The sequence below is a fragment of the Myotis nattereri genome (genome assembly GCF_964212035.1).
Source record: "Myotis nattereri genome assembly, chromosome: 3".
Classification (NCBI taxonomy): Eukaryota; Metazoa; Chordata; class Mammalia; order Chiroptera; family Vespertilionidae; genus Myotis; species Myotis nattereri.
This window is the reverse complement of record NC_138077.1, coordinates 147233048-147252120: the sequence shown is the minus strand read 5'-3', so window position 1 is coordinate 147252120 and position 19073 is coordinate 147233048. Positions and strand designations below refer to the sequence as shown.

Below are 19073 nucleotides of genomic sequence, written 5' to 3'. Positions count from 1 at the left end.
CCCGCTTCCCGCGCGTCCGCGTGGGCTTAGCAGCAGCAAGTGGTAACTAGCGACTCGCCAATGCGCCCCAGCCAGCCCCTCCCGTCCACAGGGGCGACCCCACCCGCCGGGGCAGCGTGCGTCCTCGGGGGACACCGTCCCCCCGGCTCGTGCCAGCCCTGGGCCCAGGCGGGGCCTGTGGCCGCACTACGGCCGGGCTGGCCGGCAGGCGTCGGGCGCAGGGCAGCGGTCGTGCCTCCGGGGCCAGGTCCGGTCTCCCCCACGGACGGCTCTGGGCGCTGGGGCCGCGGCCACGTGCCGCCCCGGTCCAAGGGCCGGCCGGCGTGGAAGGCGCCTAAACCCAAATTCTGAACGTCCAGATGGGACAGGATCGCACCCCTCTGGGTGCACCCGTCGGCTTCTCAAAACACCTAGCAAGTCCCTCGAGGTCTGTTGGTGTGGGGTAGGGGAATTCAGGAAGCGGGAACCTGAAGTCTTCGGGCAAAAGCCCGCAGAGAGAAGGTGGGAGAGGCCGGGATCTGAGAGCGACTCCCTGAAACCCGCGCCCAAGGTGACTGGCTCCAAGACTGTTACGAAAGAGGACTAGCAGAAGCGCTGCCCAGAAATGCAAATGTCCCGGCCTCAGTGGTTCCTGGAGTAGTCCCTTGGCCGACAGCAAAACTAATTTTGCTTCCTTCCTCTTCCCTCTCCCCGCAAGGGGAAAACTCATTGCTGTCTCCAGATCTTAACCCAGTTGTTCTGACCGCAAATTAAAAACACATCTCTTTTCAGTGCCCAGAAACAAGGGTGCTTGTAGAAATTCTGACCGGAAAGTCCGTTCTTTAGAATGAGGCTATTAACTATACAAGTTGATTTTCTGCTATTTCCTTCAGAAACAAGATGAAAATCCTCAATAAAAGCCAGGGATGACCAAAGTATTACTACTATGCTGTTTAGAGTGAGGAGAAACAAAAAAGAAATTTCAATTCCCCCAAATTTTTCATTTTTTGATCATTTTAAACACCTTTGCAAAGATCCAGGTGGCATTTTATTGGTAATTTAACTTCAGGATTGGTTCTGAATGTTAAAGTTCAAAATGTTAAAGTTCATTTGGTCTTAACTATCAATTGAGCTTATTTCCTTTAATCAAAAGAGCCATTTCCTTCAGCTTATTTAAAAAAAAACAAAACTGAATTTCTTTCCAAGACACCAAGCTGCCTGTTTCACCCCTGTGTTGTTAAGAGGCACCTAAAAAACAAATGCTATAACATACTATGCACATTATGATCATGAGACAGTATATGCAAATTAACACTTTATTAAATTATCTGTTTTCAAATATCTGAGTTTAGGTTCAATATTTTCCTCTAAGATAGGAGGACATTTTGTTTCCATAAAACTGGATAACAAAGAATATTGTTATACATAGCTATCTAATAGTTTATCTGGAATTAAGTCCATTATCAGGGAAATAAGCCCAGACTGATGTGGTTGCTTGGTGGCAGTAAGACTGTAGAGGGAAAGAGACAGCATTGTGAATACAGGTAGTTTTAACCCTGAACACAGTGTGTTTGTTTTTAAAATTTTCAATCTTTATCCTATAGTTGCCAAGACTTCCATCTCCGCTATGGATGTAGATGTATCCCGGGTCTATGGTTTCGAAGCAGCAACAGACTATGTGCTGCAAATGACTCCAATCTAGGGTTTAGGAAACCCTTGGATACATGCAGTTCTATGGTTCAGAGCCTCAGCCAACAGGAGCCCCAAAGGCGAGCTCTGCAGATGTCTTCCACGCGGGTGTGGACAGCAACGTTTCTGACAGAAGCTTCTGTGTCAGACAGGGCCCTGGGGAGAACAGAAGCGAGGAGTGGGAAACGTCCCAACTGTAGTAGCAACAGCCTTGCCATCCTGGACAGGGAAGGAGCAAACGTCACAGATTTATTCCTTCTACACAAAATCAGTTCGCGAGTTTTTCACTTCCTTTCATTTTTATGAACACACACACACACACACACACACACACACACACACACACAGAAACTCGATGCAAAATGGGTTCCAAAGTAAAATACATAGATATCTGGAAGTTCAATTCTTTGAACTGAGTGCAAATCATCTTTCATACATAACACATGCCAGAATTTCCTTGTGGCAAGCAAATCCACTGAAGACTGCAATCTGCAGTGTATCGTAACACAGCATAGAAACCACGAGTATAACTTTCCTTTCTTTTAGTCTAAATTGCAATACTATAATCTAGTTTCAGACCAGGCAAAGTGTGATCTACTTGTTAATGTTACATGGTCTATGTCTGCCTACATGCAATCCAGCCTGTAAGATTATGTTTTTAAAATTAAGAGGAAATTTTTAAAAAAATATTTGTATTGATTTCAGAGAGGAGGGGAGAGGGAGAGAGATAGAAACATCAATGATGAGAGAGAACCATTAATTGGCTGCCTCCTGCATGCCCCCTACTGGGGATTGAACCCACAACCTGGACGTGTGCTCTTGACCAGAATCCTGGGACCCTTCAGTCCGCAGGCTGACGCTCTATCCACTGTGCCAAACCAGCAAGGGCAAGAGGAAATTTTAAAAGAAAATTGTTTGAGAGTGGCTCTCCCATCTTCTTCTGGCCATAGTCCTGGGATGAGTTATGTTTCTACTGCACTGTCAGTTATTTCCAAGTCTCACTGGGGCCAGAAATTAACCTAAGTCAGGTCTAACATGCCAACAGAGACTTTCTGCTTGGGACTGGCCTGATGACCGTATTTCCCACTTTGAAACAATCATACACTCCTGCTGCAGTGAGAGCAGTAGGAATCTGGAGAGAGCAAAAAATTCTGTGTGTGTGTGAGAGGGTAAGATATACAGAAAAGTCAAAGCTTTCCTCCATTACTCCAAGGAGGAAAAAAGTCAATAACAATGCATACAGTAAAGAATAAAGCACCAGCTTAACAATTAACCTACTAACTGGCCCTGTTCTCAGTGTTTAGTGAGAACCACTCCTCCCCATCTCCTTCTCAATTCTTGACTTGTAGAAATGGGTCTAAGTTGCTCTGCACTTATTTTCTGGAGCTCAAAGGCTGAAGCATTCTTCAGATTCAGGTGTCCTGAAACTAACGTCAGTCCTTTGTGGAACAGGGGGCTGGTTCTCTTCTAACTCTGGGAAGAAAAAAGAAAAGTGCCATGGACACAGACAATAGGGTGGTGAAGGCCTGGGACCGGGGGGGGGGGGGGGGGGGGGGGGCGGGGTGGTCTTGGGTGCTGAATGTGGAGAATACATGCGTGGGTGCATATGTGGAGGTGGGACTGTGGTCAGGGCCTGATTGTATCCACAGACTGTAACCTATACAGATGGGACTAGATCACTAAGAACACCCCTGGGGCTTTCTGGTGGGTCTTGGCTATGTCCAGATGCCTTTTGCATGGCTTTGGAATTTCACATAAAGACCCATACTTTGCTCCACCGTCTGAAGTCACCCTTTTCTATGGAAGAAAATAAATCTCCAACAGAGGAAGCCAACTTTTATTTAAAGTACATGAACAATCCCCATCTCCTTGTAGACCTGAAGAGGATTCAGCAAGTTGGCATTTTCCTCCTTTCTGAACACACCACCATCAATTTACTAAGGGTTCTGCAATAAGGGTGGGCAAATAGCAGGTAAAATACAGGGAAAGGAAATACAACCTTAAAACAGAAAAGAACAAGTAAGTATTATTCTACCCTCTCCTTATCCTGCTCCTCCCCTACTCTGCCTCAGAGAATAAGCCACCAGAGTCCCCGAGAACACTCCGAGTTTCTGCTCTTAAACGGCTCCTTTTCCAAGGAGGAACAAGGTCTGTTTCTGATCTGGGGCCTTAGACGTTCTGTTATTGCAACTTAATTTTGCTGGAGCTTCTTTTCAAAGATTATTTGGAATGAATTGTTTCTTTTGTTTACTATCTAACAAACGACCTCTGCTAATCTTATATTTTATCTCCCTAACATATGGAAAAGCTATTTATTTTAGCCAATCACAATAAAGTAAAGAAAACCCCATTTTATGGAAAAATATATATCACTAGTCTGTTGATCATTAAAGATATGATTACCAGTGAAAACCCTCCGAAGGTGGCACATTTATGCTTCTAGGAACAGATGGGGACACGCATTTTCCTTGCAAATACTTTTGAAATTGCTCTACTGGTAGCAGTATAAAAATGATATACAGATGCCAGGGCCGGCATGGCCAGGATGAGTGCGCCAGATTTACACAGTAAAGCCTTCACATGCGGGCTGTCAGTTTTGATTGATCTCTAGTATACCTCAGGAACTTGTTGACTAGGTAGGGAAACAGTGCAAATAATTCACTGCAGCAAGTCAGATAATTCACACAACCAATCGGTCTGCTTCACTTTCTGGCTGTGACATATGAGCCTTCCCTACAAAGATGCATCATTTTCCAGCTTGAGCAATATTCAATGTCAGGAAAGGAAAGGTATTAAAGCCACACAAAAGGAGGCAGTCTAACGCAGGACCAGAAGTTGTTTTGGTAATGGAGGCCAGATCATGCTCTACTCTAAGTCCTACCAGAGCGTTCAGGCTCAATTGTCATTATCATATTGATTAAAAAAAAAAAAGTTCATCATAGTGCAATTTTAGGTTTAACGCCAACGGATCGGGAAAGAGCAAAGAATTATCCCACAAAAGCACAACATTCTTACCGCAGGGACGTTTCCCTGTTCCAGTTCATTGATGGAGTTGATTAAGTTTAAATGAAGCAGACACTGGATAAAAGTAAGGGTATTGACCACTGGGCACCGCGATCCGTGCTTGAAAGGACCTGATACATGCAGAAAAGCAAGATTTGCTAAATGCTCTAATCTTCAATCAAATCTTACATCAATACAGACAAAGTTTGGTAATGAGAGATTCAATGAAGCATGTGGGAGAAAGAATTAATCCTCTTGGTCTAAACTGGCTTCAACTTTGAAGCTTGCTCCGAAGGAAAGAGTTATCTAAATGCTAAATAAGAAACTTATTGTACTTTTCATGGCATGCTAATCTTTTGTCTATTTCATCTCTATTATGTGTATGCTCCTAGATTGCAGTTGTCATGGTGATTATATCAAGCCACGCTTGGGGACCGTGGTGAGAAGCCAGGCACGGAGGTGGAAAAGACCCCCACACAATCCACAGTACCAAATTAAGTAAATAAATAAGTAGAGGGGGAGGAGAAGTAGGCAGGCTCCAGACATCTCTGGGGGCTCCTTCCAGCCAGGTTCTGGCCTTCCCCCATTTCAGGGTCAAAGATGGTTGGGTTTCCCGTCTTTCCAGTCACGGTCCCTCAGCCCGGCCAGCAGGGAGCAGTGTTTGGTAATGGTTGTGGGGAGGGGGTCAGGCATCCTTCCTACCTCAAACACCTTTCCCCATAAAGGCTTCTAGCTTTTAGTCCCGAGACTGGTCCCTCTCCTCACTGCGTCCACTTCCCCCAAGCGCTGTAAACAAATGGGTGGAAAGAACCACTGACGAGGGAAGGGAGAGACACAAGGGCTCAGACACTGGTGGTCAGCCCTCCAGACTATGCCCTGAGGGTGGGAAGCTGAGTTGTAAGAACCGGACTGCCAGAGAGGAATGCAAACTTAGAGTGGCCCAGGCAGCCCAGGCGGGAGGTGGGTCACTGGGGGCCCTGGTGGCCAAGGGTGACCCTGGGCCCTTTATGTGTTTTACAAAAGTTGCCAAATTAAGACGGGATTATAACTGCTCAAGTCCTTGTCAGAGCTGAAAGGTTGGGAGCCTCAAATATGCCCCGGCAGTGTTGATGAAAAGCTTAAAAAGTAATAAAAGGGAGAAAAGAGCAAGGAAAGTAACATATATAACTCTTATTAAAGAGAAGAGCCACGGAGAGGTTGTGAACTTGAATCACTGTTTGAACTTTAATTTGTTCATTAACAGGATTTGCCCCTCACTGTGAATGTTATTACTTCCCTTTGCCGCTCAGCAACAACTCTGGGCATAATGAAAAAGTCTGGCAAAAAGTTAAATGCCTGGTAATTAATTCATTTAATTGAAAAAAGGAGGAAGAGAGAGGGTCCCACCGCAGGAGCTGAAAGCTGAGGGGCTGGAGGCGGGGGAGAAGGCTGAAATCTGCATTGAGGCCCTCTCCAAGGCCCAATGCCTGTCACCCATGGGAGAGGGGGAGACGTGGTATCTGATGAGGCCCCTTCAGCAAAATTAATGCCAGCAGCATCCTAAAGACCCCCTGCCCAATGTCACCTGCCCCTGGTCCAAACCCTCTGGCCAGCGTTTCAGCCAGGAGCTGCTCTGGACGATCAGTTAGGGTGGCATGGATACCAGAAATCCAAAAATAATATATATTCAGAAAATCTTTCATTCAGAAGCGGGTAGGTGTCTTTTGCTTTCTTCCCTTCCTTCCCTTAGAGCAGGTTTCTTCTGCAATCTTCTTTTTCCAGGCTGGAGTGAAAGGGAGTGTCAGGAGCCGGATATATTCTGCATCTTAATCAGCCTTATAATGTCATGCTTTCTCCCCTACTATCCCCACCCCAGCAAGTGATTTAAATAAACTCAGGAGACAAGAAATGAAACACACTCCTTGCCCCTGCTCAGCAGTGACAGGACTAAACCAGCTTGCTTTGCCTCTAACCTCACAGGGCCTGCCTTTTCCTTTGTCACTTATCTCCTTCCCGTGTTCATCAACCATCGTGCACATCCCTTTGCATGTGCATCCTCCTTCCAAGGGAAGCAATGCTTGGCCACAATTAACTATTACGACTCCCAAGAGTTATTACCATGTTGCCCTTACAGCCAAATGAGAACACCAACACTCAGGAAATCAGTGGTAGGGTAGTTATCCTTTCCTGCTTAGTATGTGTAAGGCCTACCATTGAACAATAATAGGCACTTTTGATTTCCTTATGTGTGTGTGTGTTTGTTTGTTTTAACTGATTTGAAAGAGAGGAATGGAGAGAGAGAGAGAAACAGACAGAGAGAGAGAAATTGAGTTGCTGTTCCTCCCATTCATGCATTCATTGGTTGACTCCTGCATGTGCCCTGACCGAGGATCAAACCTGCAACTGTGGTAATGCTTTAATCAACTGAATTACCCGGCCAGGGCACATTTTTAAAACTGGTATCTATATAATCAGTGTGACTTTCTTTAGAATTACTATTATGTACCATGTATTCTCCCATTACAAAGCTACTATGGACAGAAAAAAAAAGAGAGAGAGAGAGAGAGAGAGAGGCGAGGAGAGAATGAGAGACAATATAAATGAATTCCCTAGTATCCAAAACTATTTCCTAGGTTTGTGTTTTAATTAAATCCCTTCTAAGCCCTAGGGAAATAACAGAATTTTCTCATCCAAATCAAAATGTCACCAAATAAAGTTATCAAAATCACCATTTTGCTGACAGCATCCTCCCTATTTAACCCAATGCCACTTGGTATTACAATCCTAACCTCAAACTCCAGACAGCTATAAATGATCTGTGCTCATGTCTTCCTGAAAACCAATGATAGGCACACATCCATCTGCATCAACAGGAAGGGGAAAGGAGCTAATTTAAAAGTGCTATTTTAAAAGCTAGAGCAAGTTCTAGGGTTTGTTTAGCATTGAAGTGACTTCTCACCTTTTACAGTCCCTGGATATTGAGTGAGTTCTATTTTCCATAGTTGTGGATCTATATAGTACAGCCGTTTTACTCGGGACAACTGACACTAAATATTAGGGGTCTATGAAAAATCAAATCAAAACAAAACAAAGGTTCCTTCACACCACACTGCTGGGGCCTAAGCGCCTTTTATGAAACTTTAGAGACCTACCAGCCGGGTCTGATAACCCTGCTACTATCCTAATCTAGATCCTTATCACCTTTCTAATGCTTGGGTAAATTTCTTCCTACCTCCAACACAGCCTTCAGAGTGCCTTGAGATTAACTATCATAAACTCCATTTTACTGGAAAGCCTTGAAAGCTCTCATAGCCTGTAACAGGTCCAACTCCTTAAATTACCTTTAAGCCTCCTCTCTACCCTGCCCATAACTGGCCATTTCCTGTTTGTTTTCCACTATTAGCCTACACAAGGCAAGACAGCTCTTCAGGCAGACAGCTCTCCCACTGTACACTGAAAACACCATATGCGTTATCTTCATTTTATTGAACAGTTATGAGGTGCCAGGCAACATGTTAGGCATTATAAACATCTCATTTAAGTCCTTCAATTAGGTGAGATATGATTGTATCAATTTTAAGACTGTAGAAACTGAGGCTAACGAAGTCAAAGTAGGCATTCAACCAAGATCCCACAGAAGAGATAGGATAGGATTCTCATGCTTATCTATCTGTTTCAAATGCTGGTTTTCTTTCCACTCTGGCATACTCCCACCCTTTCTGTGTTGTATGTTCCCATCACTCCTTCTCTTTGCCATCTGGATGCCTTCTCCATTCCACTATACATATATGAATCCCACCCAGTTTGAGAATCCCAGAGAGAAATTCACAAGCCTATCTTGAAACCTTTCACCATCATCCTAGTCCTTGGCAGAATGCTGAACTCTTCATTATCTGCAGCACAGACTTTTGGCACTCCCATTCTCTGTCATGTACGGTCATGTCAGGTTTTTTTTTGTTTGTTTGTTTGTTTTATTCAGTCCCTTTCAACTACACCATAAGTTTCTTGAAGATAGGAATTTTCCTTCTATTTCTTTATATTCCTCTCTCACCCTCCCAGCCTAATAATATAGCTCCTTTTGGTGAGCATACACCTCACGAACAACAATCCTTAATAATAGATTCTGTTACTATTGTCATTTTGCAAGTTAAGAAACTGTGGTTCAGAGAGAAAAAGAAACATGCCTAACCCAATCAACGAGTAAAGTAGCAGATCTGATATCCAAACAGAGATTGTCTGAATCCAATGCCCCTTTCCTTAGCCAATACATTTTACTGGCTCAAATTCATTGTGCTGCACACAATGTGAATTTATGAAGTGTTACTGTGTGGAGAATTCTCAACAAACCTCCAGAAAACACCCCTCTAATCCTGACTTTGAACAAAGGTCAGTAGTTTTACTCTTTAGTAGGGTAGATTCTGAAACTCAACATTAGGAAGGATGAGCGTATACTGGGCCATAATATCCCAGGAAACCCCTCCCATGATCCCCTCCTCTCTAGGAGGCATGCCCATAGTGGGAGCCAGTGATGCTGTCTGTATCTGATGTTTCTGTGAGATAGAGTAGCCAATGCCCTTTCCATAGCAGCCTCTATGCCTTTTAAATACACAGAGGAAAGTAAGAGAAAATGAAAGACACACGTGTCAATGTTTTTTAAATGGACCCCAGTCTCACTGTGTCTGCAGCAAAAATGGTTGCTGCTGTGGGAAGAATAGCAATTGCAAAAAATGTTCACAGCTGACCAATCAAACCAATATGTAGAACTCCAGCCAGCTTCCTGATCTCCTCTAAGATAGGTAAGTGGCAAGGGGATTCATAAATCTCTAAGAAAAGAAGAACTTCTGAGAGTATGAGAATCAAGGCCTGGAAGTCTAACCAGTTTTGTCCACATGGAGATTGTCCCTTTATTGTGCTGAAGATCTGGACTTAATAGTATGAAGTGAGCTAGCAGGTTTCTTTTCATCCAGCAGGTCTTTACGAATTTTTTAAAATCTCTTGCAGTAGCATCAGAGTACTTCTTATGAATCTGAGAAAGGAGAAGTAATGACTAATTATTCACTTGTGTCTAGTATGCATGCTAAAACTAGCCTATTCTCTCACGTTCCCATAGGGGGGTTCCATCCGCATTTATATTTATATCTGGACAGCTCGAGGACTATGGCTCTTACCTTCACCTATAAAATCTGGGTTGTGGCACACAAAATCCTACACATGCACAGCACTTAATAAAATAAATCACTCCTTTTACTTCATCTCGAACAAGGTTCAAAACTACCCTTTGAAGTAGACCCACTGGGTGCTACTATTATATACACTTTGCCTATGAGGAAAACTAAAATTTGCCTCAAGTAACACAATTAGTACATGGTGAATGTAGTCCCCTCTCCTGGTCCAGGATTCTTTCTACACATGATTCTTCCCAATTCTCAGGGCAAATTCCCACCTTTTCTATAGTCTGGATTCACAAGTTAATTTTATAAACTGAAAACCAGGAACCTTTCAATCTGAAAGAGATGGGCTTTAAGCTACACTAATCCAACTTCTATTACAATTTACTGGGCCGTGCTAAGAATCTTCCACCCTAATCCTGAAGCTATAAACACTATATACAAAATTTAACAGATTCAAGTTAAGAAATGTTTGGATGGTTCTTACGTCTATAGAAGATGAGCAGGCATGATGGTTAAGCTATCTGATTCCAAAGAAAGGCCAGCATCACTGTCACTTGTTTTTATCCACAATTGTCATTATTTATTGAGGTTTGCTGGGTACCTGATTCTCTCTTGTACTTGTCACATAAAATGTTGGAGCTGTTTTGTCTACCTAACAAACAGTTGAGGGTCTTTCCCTAGAAAAGATCTGGAATTGGATCTGTCCACCTTGTTCCCTGACTCTTTAGTTAGATATGTGAACCTGGTATCTAGGGCCCAGCAGGTCCCCTTTCCTAATTTCTGGGCAACAACCATGCTCATCAAAGCAGGCGGGACGTAAAGTTCCAGATCTTATAAATGGTTGATATAAGGACATTCTTTCTTCTTCTTTTTTTGCCAATCCTCATCCAAGGATATTTTTCCATTAATTTTTAAAGAAAGTGGAAGGGAGGGAGGGCACGAGGGAGGAAAGAGAGAGAAACATCAATGTAAGAAAGACATTTACTGGTTGCTTCCTGCACGCACCCCAACCAAGGCTGGCGCTTGAACCTACAACCCAGGTACATGCCCTTGACCAGGAATTGAACCCATGACCCTTTGGTGTGCAGTCTGACACTCTAACCACTGAACACACCAGCCATGGCAAGGATATTTTTTCTCTCTCAGCTCAAACTTGATTAATCTCCACCTTCTAACTCTGGGGTGAAAGACAGAAACATATTTATTGCTTTGTAACTGTTGCCCTATTTCTTTGCTGGCTGACCTTCCCTATATTAAGTGCATCAGCATTTGCAACATTCAGTTTAAGCAAGGTCTTTTCTCTTTATCTGCTGGTCTTGATCTCTCCTGATGATTATGGTCTGGATCCCGGCACGGGAGGGCATTTCCGGGGGACCAGGCCTACAGGGGAGGGCAGTTAGGGGTGACCCGGGCAGCAGGGGAAGGCAGCTGGGGGTGACCGGGCAGATAGGGGAGGGCAGTTGGGGGCAACTAGGCCAGCAGGGGAGCAGTTAGGCTTCGATCAGGCTGGCAGGGGAGTGGTTAGGGGGTGATCAGGCCGGCAGACAGAAGTGGTTAGGGCAGCAGTTCTCAACCTGTGGGTCGCGATCCCTTTGGTGGTCTAACGACTCTTTCACAGGGGTCGCCTAAGACCATCCTGCATATCAGATATTTACATTACGATTCATAACAGTAGTAACATTACAGTTATGAAGTAGCAACGAAAATAATTTTATGGTTGGGTCACAACATGAGGAACTGTATTTAAAGGGCCAGAAGGTTGAGAACCACTGGGTTAGGGGCAATCAGGCAGGCAGGCGAGCGGTTGGGAGCCAGCGATCCCAGATTGTGAGAGGGTTTCCAGATTGTAGAGGGTGCAGGCTGGACTGAGGGGGACCACCCCCTCCCCCAGTGCACGAATTTAGTGCACCAGGCCTCTAGTGTTATACTAAAGATATTAGATCTGAACTCTTAGAAAGTTTCCTACTCAGCTAATTACATTCTATCATGTAGTCTTAGTTGGAGTTGATTTCCTCAGATCTTATTATTATTTTAAAATATATATATATATATTTTATTTCAGAGAGGAAGGGAGAGAGATAGAAACATCAATGATGAGACAGAATCATTGATTGGCTGCCTCCTACACGCCCCCTACTGGGGATGGAGCCTACAACCCAGGCTTATGCCCTGACCTGGAATCAACCATGACCTCCTGGTTCATAGATTAATGCTCAACCACTGAGCCATACCTATTTCCTCAGATTTTAAATTGTTTGCTGGTGGTTTCTGGGAAGCTCTTGTAAACTCTTCCCTCAGATGAATTCAACTAATTATGATTCAAAAGCCTCATGACCTACTTTTCTCCCTCTCCCACTCTCTTTTCCTTGAGTGTCTTTCTATCTTCTCTCCCATATTCTAGTCTTGAATATAATAAAGAGTTTAAACTCAGTTGATGAGGAATTTCATGATTCTGTGTTTTGTACAATAGATAGCATATTACTAACTTAAAGCAGTACACAGTGGTTCTACTACATATCTACATTAGGGTCTATATTCACAACCAACTACTAAAATGACAAATGTTTTATCCCACAAGTTAGACTTCATCTACAATCTAAGGATTACTGAGATTTTTGGTAATGGCCAATGCCTTGCTCACTAAATAAAATACAGGTTAAGTCTGATTTCTTAATTGAGTATGATTCTCTTATATTTCAACAAATGTGGAGCACTATGTATATAGAACTACATAGGACAATCCTGATTTTAGCCCATGATATCTTGAATTTCTCCTACCCCCTTCCATATTTAGAACTTAGCTTGTAATCATAGTAGCAAAAGTGAACTCTCATAAAATCCAGATTAATAAAATTCTTGACAATATAACTTTCTAAAGTACTGTCTCTATACTGCATACCAATGTACTATACATATATATGATGGTTAAGTAGTAATTCATTGACAATCAAAGAATGTATAACTCCAAATGAGTACTTTTCTTAAAGCTATCCATTGGCAGCTTTATTCCAATGGCACTGCCATCATTCAAACTATGTTTGTATAATGACTTTAGAACCAGTTTAAAAGTTACTCAAGAAAGTCATCTAATGTCTTTCCAATTGTTTTGACCCCAATTATATTACTATGCCTTGATGACCCACCTTACTCTTCATGGGACTGAAGGTCTTCAAAGGAAGACAACTTACCATCTACAAAGCTTTTTAACAAGATGTGCTGTGGGTTCTGAAAACAGTACCCAAAGAACAGCTCCAAAACAGGCTTGAGCAATGGCAGTAATGGAAGCATCATGCAATAAGTGACAGTCTTCCAAGATGGCAAGTGGGATAAGGATTCACTGAAATGTACGGGTAAGTTCTGGTATAGTTGCTAAAACACAGTTGTTAAAATGTGTATGTTCTGTTATAGTTGACGGTTAGTCATAGTTACAGCACGATTACATAGTTTCAGCCCTACAGCACATTATGAATGTTAAGGACAAAATTATTCTTAACATCTTGGCTTCTATTATCATACTTCACAAAATTTTACATTCTTTAGGTGCATTTTACAGATTTCACACAAAAATGTCTTTATTCAAGGACCTTGGCATTGTTGTGAATGACTTCAAGCATTATCCAAGAAAAATTAAAACTACAAATAATTGGGATAAACACATGGTATATGTTTTTCTATTTTAGTTAAAACAATGAATTTTAACCAGGTGAATTTGTGGCTACTTGGGATGTGTTTTGTTTGCTTGCCTTAATTGCAGGCAATTATTACTTCAGGTTGTGTGTGTGGGGGTGGATGGGTTGGAGAATATGTGGTTTTTATTTTATCTAAAAATATAGTGCTTTCATTCACATAAAACCAGAGTCCAGCATACCATATTAAAAGTTAAACCTTTTTATGAAAACTTTACATTCTAACATAATTAAAAGAATGTTGCTAATCTCTTCAGTCATGCAAGTCCTTCAAAACTTTTGTTTTAAAAATTTTAAGGGAAAAAACACAGTACTGTGAATAGGGCACAGTGTGGAGAAAACTTTCTGATTTCTAATTTATTTTCTTCCCTTGACTTACTACTTGAGAGTAGCCAAACAACTTTCCATTTGTATAAATGAAATGCGCAGTTTTTAACTCTTTCATACTCCTCCTACTTGAGTTTTTTGGAGCTAGAGGATATACATGTTTTAGTTACATTTTAACAATGATTTATTAAATGCCTATAGGGATCATATTCAATGTCACAGGGAAGTGGAGGGCCCATAGTAGGTAAGGAATAACTTACTAATAAATGAAGAAAAGAAAACCATATCAAGGGTCAACACATACAGAGTCCGCTATAAAACTAACAGGAGTTGATCTATGTAAATCAACCTTATATAATACCAAGTTTAAAGCATTTGCTTAGATTTGGATTACTTTAGATTTCAGAATTCATTCATTAGGGCCCTTGCCATACTTTGAAACCTAATCATTTGTTTCAAGTGATCCTTGATATAATTAGCCTTTAATACCCATGAGTAAGTAGTAGTCATTAAGAGTGGAGTTTTACAGAAAATTCACCTGACTTCCATTCCTGATATAAATTGATCATTGTATACATTCAACACTGGTGCTAAACGCATATGGTCTCTCATTTAAACCAGCAGATGACTTATCTTTCACAATAGAGGTATAAACATCTCTAGTTTCCTCACTTTTTCAATTATTCCAGTTTCAGAAGATGTTTGGTTTCATAGATAGAACTCTCCCACTGACTTATGATGGACCACGGGGCGGGTCACATAACATTTCTGCTCCTCGGTTTAGGTGAAAGAACAGGAATAAAACAAAACCCTCCTGCGTCCTACGGGGCTTCAGTGAGTACTGGCAAATGCCTGCACAGTGATAAATGCTACCCCCTCTCTCAGCATTTTGACAGATGTCAACCAATCGCAAAAATATCTTTTGGTGTGTGAATTAGAAGTGCTCCTTACTGGCGGCTCAGATGTTTCCTTGTAAGACAGCGCGTCCGGAAGGGGCTTACGCATCATCCGCCTCCAGGCGCACGGGCATCACACCTCCTAGCGGCTCGGCGTGAGGGTCGCCGTCAGAATCGCCCGCAGGAAACCTCGCGCCCCCGTCTGCACAGGGCGTTGGGGTGACCGAGGGCCGGAAGCTACGGACGCGCGGGGCCGACGGCCAGCGCCGGGAGGAGGGTGTGCTGTGCGCGAGCCGGGCCTCCGCCCCCCTTTGCTCTCATTTCCGAGGAGAAGGGTGAAAGTTCGGGGGAGGGGAGATCTCGTGGACAAGATGGGGAGCCAGATAGGCAAGTCCCCGCGACAAAAGTAGGAAAAAAATTATGTGTTTTTTCAAATTCGAATCCCACCCCGGAATAGGCTTTGGGTCTCTCTCCCCATGAGCACCGCGCAGCGGCACACACTTTGCCGGGACATGACAGCGAGGCGAGAGGCTGGAGGGCGCGCGGGTCCGCCTGCGGGCTGAGGGGTGCGGCAGGGCCGGGCGCACTGGCTCCCCGCTCGCTCGGGGCGTCCCGCCCGGCCCCGCTCTCAGGCCGCCGCACCCCCCGCGGCCCTCAATGCGGGACCCGCCGCCCGCCTCTCCTCGCCCTCCCGGGGCCGGCGGTGGGCAAGGCTGTGCCCGGGGCTGAGTCCACCAGCCTCCTGCCCACTCGCGGCGTGAGAACCCGCGCTCCCCGAGCCGCGGGCCCCAACTGCACACAAACCCCATGGGGCCGCGGGGTCTCCACGCCTCGTCTCCCCCGCTCCGCTCCCGGGGCTTCGGGAGCCGCCGCCGCCGCCGCGCTCCCGCGGGGAAGCCCCGCCGAGCAGCCTCCAGCGCGAGCTGAGACGCCGCGCGCGCGAGCACCCGCCCCCAGCAGGGCCCGGCGCCCGGGAGACTCTCACCTCGGATGTACGGGCGCTGCCACCTGCGGGAGGAGGAGGGCGGGCGGGGAAACGCACACTGGGCCGCCCAGCCCGGACCTCGCAGCGAAGGACGCGCAGGGGAGTGGAGCCCAGCGGGGAGCGTCCCCCGCCGCCTCCTCGGAAGGGAGGCCTCTACCGTCCGGCCGCGGACCTGCAGCCCCGGGGGCTGCTGCCGGCCCCGCCCACCCGACCTGCCCTAACCCCGCCCCTTCCCACTGACCCCGCCCCTTGCAGCCGGCCGCGCCCCCCGGCCTTCTTCTCTCCTCCGGCTCCCTCCCCTCCTCTCTGCCTGCCGGGGGCAATCGCCTCTCCGGGAGACCAGCGCGCGCGGGGAGGAGATCTTTCCACCAGAATGAGCTGTGATATCCTTTTGATGGCTATAATTTATTCCAAATCGTCCCTGGACTGAAACGATCAATTAGCAGCCCGAAACGCGCTGCGAAGTAAATTGTCACACTCTCTATTACAGAATGGTTATCATATATTTATAAGGTGTGTTTTCTGCATTCAGAACCAACAAGGTGTTGAGTGATCAGTCAGGAACGCACTTCTTCAGAAAGCGTGGGAGAGAAGCTACAGCATTGTGTGCCAGGGGAGAAAGTCCCCATGACAGCTGTTACCTCCCCTCCCTCCGGCCAAGGGTGATGTTTCCAGCTCTGCAATGACCGTCTTGGCCACGCGTGTGACCCCACGAGCAGTGAGCAGCGCACCTGTGAACTACAGGGGACACCAGTAGGAGCCCCAAGAGGATAGATTTATTGTGTAAATACAGATCAGGCGTAAGGATCACTCACTGTTTTCATTCCCATCCTGGAGAATAATATCATACTCTTTGATTCTAAGCTTCTAGCAAAAGGTTTGCATTCTATACTTACTCTTGAGTTTCTTTTCTCCTTGGGTCTCAGGGTGCTGCCCTCCTCTCTCTGTTATTTAGGTGTTATGTACTGTGAGGATTATGCCAAGGTGATATAAAGTTTACCCATGGAGAGAATTGTGCATTCTGAATTGGAATCTCTGCCAGATGCTTTTATCTTTCATAAATGAGATAGCACAAAGTTCTGAGAAAGTCATAAGAAATTCTCTCAGTCTGGTAGGCTGTCTTGACTGGACCAAGCTATGGAGACACTGCTATTTTCCTTATAGTTATCCTCAATGGTCATGAATATACATCCAGAACTCCTGAGTTTCCCCTAACAAACTAGCATCACATTGTCATCCAGTAGCCACCTATAAATCATTTTTAGATTGGTTCTTGTTTGTATCCAGTTAATATTCCTTTTGCCTGAAAAATATAGCTCTGGAGCCCAGCCTACTGATTACTGAATCTGAGAAAAGTTTAGCAGCTAGAAGTATACCTCTGTGGGCAATAAAGTGATATTTGCTGAGAGTGAGTCACAAGGTATGTGTGTGTGTTGGGGGGTGTAGGATGCAGAGTTTACACCACAACTTCTTAGACTTGCTACTCCCATGATTTCTGCACAGCAGGGCTTACCTGCAAGAATGAAGGGAGGAAATTGGTGGGGTATTTGAGTTGTAGGGGTAGCTATTGACATTGGGCCTGCCACAGCCTACATGGGCACCATGTCCTCAGAAAGCAAAGAGGTTCTGGACATTTGCCTTGTTGGAGTATATCAGTGTAGCAAAGAGCCAGAACCAGCACCTTCAAACTGTACTTCTAACATTATTTACTTAATTTGCATTTAATAGACAGCATTTATTGAGCATTTCATGCCAGGCACTGTACTTTAAATTATATGCATCACTTTATTTAATCCCATCAGCATTCCTATGGGGAAGGTTCTTCATTTTACCAATAAGAAAGCTGAGATTTGGCAAGATTAAGTAATTTAACAAAGGTCACACTCCTAGTAAGTGATTATTTCAAACCCAGGTGATTCTCAATGTCCATGCTCTTCACCCCAATAACATAATATTTCAGAATTTAAGATTTTTCACCAAAAAAGACTTTAGTAGAGCTGATGCTACAATGAAAGTGGTCAACTCTAGGAAAATAATAAAAGAATAGCTGTTTTCGAAGGAAAGACGCTGTAAATGCTTATACCCACACCGAGGGCAGGTTACCTCTTCTACCCTTCCTACATCCTACGACTTCTTTTTTAGAGTTATTACCTGCCATCTGGTGTCTAGCCAAAGAGACCTTACCCAAGGTCAGTGGTCGCTGCCAAGCTTGGAGGAAGGGGGTGGGGGAGATGCAGCAGACCTCAAAGAAAGCACAGCACCCTGGGGAGGAACCTTAGTGACAGCCAGAGTTGGCCAGAGGCCCTTGTCCCAGACCCCCAGCTCTGAGGATGAAATGTTGCTTCCTAATGGACTTTAAATTATCAACATCGCTAAACTCTCCCTTAATAGACTTGTAAAGATCTGCTTGCTACCTCTTTCCCCCTTCATGTAGAATTTGTAATCAAGAGCCCAGTTTTGTCATTTGGAAATACTAATTATCTAATCACACCATGCTGCATAACATACTTGTCTGCCCAATTAGCTAGGACAATTATTAAAATTCAGAGGCCTAATTATGTCTCAATTTAATGCTGGCAAACTTGCATACAGAACAGTAATTAAAATCCTCTCTTTCTCTCTGCCTTTAGGGCAGGGGATGATTGGGCCCTGTCAGGGGGTGTGCTGAACTAACCAGTGAAGCGTATTGTGCAACATGACCCTGCATTGTTAAGTGTGTCAACATATTAACCTGAATTCCCTTCAGCCCCCACATAATCACATTTGGTGGAGGAATAAAGGAGCTAAAACATGAAGCATTTTATTAAAAAAACATAAATTCTTTTTAATTAATGCTATGAGAGTTCTGATGAATTTCATGCTCCTAAGTGCTGGAAGACATAAGACTGGTTCATCTAATTACTAGCAAATTTGCTCTTGTTAAAACTACCTTTTTACTCATTTAAAGAAAATTGCTTTTTTGGGCGTTGCAACAAGAAAAAAACAAAAGAAAAAGAAAAAGCCTAGTAGTTGGCTTCCAGTAATAGAGTTGATTACCAGTTTTGTTTGATGATGGAACACAAGTGAAATCAAACCCAAGACTGGAGGCATTTAAAAAAAGGGGGGAGAGGAGGCTAGAGTTTAATACTTGAAAGATATTAATACAAGTGAAACATTAAAAATCATAATATTAAAACAAGTTACAAATATTTACCTTTGAGCTCTGAAGTTTGGTGTCTGAAATGAAGCCAGCGTGAGGAGGTCAGTGCACGCACCGACTCGAGGTGCCTTGGGAGTCCCTCAGCACCAGGGCCCGCAGTGTATGCCTTCTCCGCTGCCTCTCAGGCCTCTACAAACTAAGGAGGCCACATCACCCACT

General features: G+C 44.3%; 1 long non-coding RNA gene across 1 annotated transcript in view; it reads right to left on the bottom strand.

Annotated features, from left to right (window-relative positions):
• Positions 1-15920, bottom strand: part of LOC308516709 — a 60116-nt gene extending 44196 nt beyond the window's left edge. The window contains exon 1 of the long non-coding RNA XR_013995775.1: positions 15716-15920. This is a non-coding gene — a long non-coding RNA (uncharacterized lncRNA). The remainder of the gene's footprint in view (positions 1-15715) is intronic.
• Between the last annotated feature and the right edge of the window lie 3153 nt (positions 15921-19073).